Source organism: Arachis ipaensis, chromosome B05 (genome assembly GCF_000816755.2).
Source record: "Arachis ipaensis cultivar K30076 chromosome B05, Araip1.1, whole genome shotgun sequence".
Lineage (NCBI taxonomy): Eukaryota > Viridiplantae > Streptophyta > Magnoliopsida > Fabales > Fabaceae > Arachis > Arachis ipaensis.
The window spans coordinates 145929372-145934542 of NC_029789.2; positions in this window are offsets into that span (position 1 = coordinate 145929372).

Consider the following 5171-nt stretch of genomic DNA (forward strand, 5'->3'; position numbering starts at 1 on the left):
GAATAATGATTAAAAATATTTAATTCATTATTTTAATTTATTTTTAAATAAATAAATATTTAAATATATACATATATTTTATTTTTTAAAACATAAAAAGGAATGTTATATTAGGAGGCAAACAATTTTAGTTAAAAAAATGAAAATGCATTTTGCTAATAATATGTTGATTCAAATGCAAGATAAAAAAAAATATTAATCATGATCTAGTAAATTTTTTTTAGTATAAAACATAAAATTGAAATAAATATCACTCATGTCCAGAATAAATATTTATTTGAACAAGTGTTAACTATTAATTTTTTTTATAAGTTTAAATTTTTGAGATGAATAGTTTCATGACATGATATTAGAATTTTATGTTTCTATTTATATGTAATACATTTAGTACAAAATTTTTTAACATCTCTATATATGTGGGGTCAAAAAAAATATTCAAACAATATATCTAAAGTCATATACACATCAAAATGACTCATCAAACTTTCACTATGTGACTCAAGAACAAGTAAATCCCTAATAAAATATGTCGGTACACAAATTTTATTACCATAAAATAAAAAATCATCATGCTTATAAAATTTGTTAAATGCACCATGTTCACAAGAGACATAAATAAAAGAAAATTAAATGGGTGATTTTATGACATAATATTAGAGTTCTGAGTTCGAAAAATCAAGAATTTAATATTTGATAAATTTTAAAAATGAAAAAATAGTATAAGATAAATAAATAAAAAAAAGCCTATACACAAATAAATAAAGAGACTGAATTATAATTATTAATATTATCTTCTACTATTAATTTTAAATTTGTGAAATAAGTGATTTTATGAAAAATATTGATTGGCAATAGTTAATTAGTATGGAGTTGTGATGATCATTGGCTCCTTGCTTTCATCAACAAAATATGTATTATGTAATGAGGAACATGAGGCATCTAATGAATAGAGGACACAATAATTTTTTGCTGGACCATATCATCAACACAGACAAGGATTTGACCGAGACTGATTCTTAACCTGGGCCACAACACTGTCAGAAATAATGTGATAACCTCATTCATTTTTAAATCTCTCTTCCTTTGTGATCTATGGAGTATTCTATTCATCAATCGTCCTCTTCCATACAACAACTCATCATCAATAATGCCAGAATTGAATATTCACCTAAATAATTTCATTGCAAATATTAGGGGATGCTTAAACTTTTTGAAGAGAATCAAGTGATAAACTATAAAATGGTTTAGTATCACATTTGCCCATAAATTTTAAGACAATGCATTATTGGTATGGTTTGTTTTTCCTTTTAAGAAAATATCTGGTAGATAATATAAAATTAACTATGTAAAATCTTACAAACCATGTTAAAAATTTTAATAAAATCTGGCTTTGAGATAAACAAACTCTAACTAAGATCAAATGACTTCGAGTTGAGTCGATTCACTGCAACAAAATTTATTTTTAATGGCAATAATATAATAATCATTAAAATATTTTTGCGGTTATTATATATTTATTATTATTACTATATGTTATAATGACAATGATGTCCTTTTTGCGATTATTAAAAAGATTTTTACCGGTAATTGTCAATTATTGCTAAAAATTTTTAGCGACAAAGTATAAAACGACTAATATCTAATGTATTAATAGTTATTTTTATTGTCAAAAACAAAATAAATTATCGATAAACGTGATTTTTTTAATTGGGTAAATTTTATTGTTTTTACTTTCTTTCTTTTCACAGGGATGATATGATCATGTTCAAAACCAACGTAACATAATTAAAAAGAGGATATTGGTCCATTTAAATAATCTCATTTACCTCTATGCTACATTAATCAATCATTCACCAACAAACAAAAACAAATTTTTTGCTCAATTCCTTTATTTAAATTAAAACAAGTCATGAACTTTATTAATTATCTCATGCATATATCTGATCTGATCTCAATTTAGACCCAAAATTGGAAATAATGGAGTTCCAACTTCCATGTATTATTTGTGACCCACAAAGTAGTACTTGCAGGTTCTCCGACAGGTGAACCTATTTGGAAAATTGCCATCTCCTTGTCGTGTGGTCTAAAAAACAAGACATATATACAATTGTAAGTAAAAAAACCTACTACATTATTTTTCTTTGTTACATACTATCTTAGTTATTGTTACTAGCTAGTGGTAATGGTAATCATGTAAAAATTGAAAGGGACCACTAACACAAGCCCCATGCTATTATTCAAATTTTGTTTATTCTCTTTTGATGAGACACTACTACACTATAGTTTTCAATACATCTCACATAGTCAGAAAGAGAGAAAATAAATTAAAATGTGGTGTCCTTTTCGATATAGTGAAATGGGGTTGTAGAAATAGTGGTCCCAATATGTGTGGCCTTATAATTAATTATATATGGACCAGCAAATTACTAATTCAATTTCCAAATTAAATTGTCAATTGCTTAGATATATAATACTATTAATTAAACGTATGTTTGTTTATTTATATTAAAGCTTATGAACTTTCATAGAGATATATAGATAGCACGTGAATCCTTGCAATTAAAAATCTTTTAAATATTTTTTTTTCACATAATTGTGAAGAATATATAATGTTCAATTATATTTCACCAACTACACGATCAATAAATATTATTATTTTAGATTAATATTTGATAGTCAATAATAATTTGTAGGTTTAATTACTCTATTGATTTTTATAATTTCGTGAAATTTTTAATTAGATCCTTATACTTTTTTTTTCTTTTAATTGGATCTCTACACTAATTTTTTTTCAATTAAGTCCCTCGTAATAGTAATTGGCTTAATTTTATAGGGAACCAACTAAAAAAAATTGGTATAGAGACCTAAATAAAAGAAAAAAAATGTAGGGACCCAATTAAAAAAAATTGGTGCAATGACTCAATTAAAAGAAAAAAAAGTATAAGGACCTAATTGAAAATTTTGCGAAAGTATAGAGACCAACAGAATAATTAAACCTAATTTGTACTTATATTTATAGAGTTTTGTATACACAAAATATATAATTTATATCTATATTTATAAGAATTTATATACATAAATTAATATAATTTTTATCTATATTTATTAGAATTTACATACGTAAATCAATATTAAAAGTAATTTGGCACTTATATTGGCTAATAAATACTAGCTAAAATTAATAAAAAAAAAAAAATTGCTGCCTGGTGAAATTTTCTGATATTTCATTAGAGGGCAAGTAGCATTTTAATTTCAATTCTCACTACAGCATGGGAATTGAATAATAACAAAATAAGCAATGCAAAAAAGTTTGTGAAAATGTATGTACTGTACTATTCTGTGTTTTAACATCCACCTTATTACTTGTACAATTTCCAAATCTCTGAAGAGAGCATAATACAACAAAAGAATATGTATATATAATTTTAATAATATAAAAATGGGATGTTGTAATTTGAAAAGGAACATCTATCTTTATCTTATCCGTTATATTATGTTAGATATATAATTTAATAACGTATAAGATATAGTTTTTTATTTATATTATTAATATTTTGTGTTTGAATGAGAGCACATGAGGTCATCTTGAGAGCAAGATTCAATTTTTGCGCAAAACTTTGCAGATTCCTCCTTACATTATTCCTGACCCATCTTACACACTGCTCCCATACTCAAATCAATATCCTATGTTATTATCTAAATTGAAGAGAGAGAAAGAGACAACACAAACACTAACTCTGCTTCAAAATTTGAAGTGATCCTGTTTCGCGGGGGGTTGAAGAAAAAAATATATAAAAAAAAAAATTGGAAAATCTAACAAAATTATTCTCCTAATATAATAATATAGTGTATTAAGAATCGGTATTTGTGAGTGGCTACCATATGATTTCAGATGATGTAGCCATAACCATACATTTTTCTTTGTTTACACATTTTGTTTTCTTTTGCCTCATACCACTTTGAGTTTGCATTTTGAAATTATGATGCGAAATAATTTACTGTTATACACGTGTGAAATCAAAGTAATTTTTTTTTTTTTTTTACAAAACCATACCTAACTTTAGTCCATTTTTTTAATTAAAATTTGAATTCAATTAAAGAGCTAATATTTTTTAGCTAACATCAATTAATTTTTGTAATATTTATTTTTAAATCCTAAATTTTAAATTTTAAATCCTAAATTTTTCAAAAATAAAATTAAAAAAAATTACAATAAAAAACAAATCGGCTAATAATGTTGTATTTTTTTTTTAACTCAAAATTTAGAAAGATAGGAAACTCGAACCCGCAACCTTTTAATTGAGTATGGGGAGTCCATGTCATTTGAGCTATTACTCATTGGCAATAATGTTGTATTTATTATTTAGGTTATTTGAATGTTTATAAAAGTACTTCAAAATTAATTATATTATACGTTGAATATATAAAATCATTAGAATCCTAGAAATATATCTATTTATATAATTATATCTAATATGCCATAGCATATGAGCTTGTGGATAATAATTATTATGGATTTTAAAATTCACAAGTAATTTAAATGTGAATTTTGTTGCGAAATGCTACACGAATTTCAACTAATTTTGTGGAAGATTAAGTAATTTTGTCAAATTTTATTGCAAATTTAGATTCGAATTCTCTTCGAATAATGTATTGAATTTGCAAAAAAATATATATATAAATGGCAACAAATTCTGCAAATAATGCATCTGAATAAAAAGTTTTAGTTTTAGATTTGAGTTTTTGCATTGTTATGGTTCTTTAATTATTTGAAGCATCTTTTTTGTAGAGAAAGATATTACTATGTGGCATTTTAGGGAACATTATTGAGATGGAAATTGAGAGATGGAATTGAAAGTGGTAACTATGTAGCTACAGTTAAGAAGATGACAAGGCATTGAAAGATATGAGAAAAGAGGAGCGTCTGTTATATAAGTTATGGCTATGTGGCTATGGTACCTTTTCAATTATATGATGGGTGTAGGGTCTTAATGTGGTATACATTGGTCGACAACATAGGGACACATTACAATCACAGAGATTTTCATTATTGCATCTTTGTGTCTTTTAGTATTGTCCTCTCTATCTATAGCTACATTCTTCTCTTTCAATTTTGCAGCCTTAAAAGGCAATTTCATATGCTCTCATTTTTGGAGCCTTAAAAGACATAT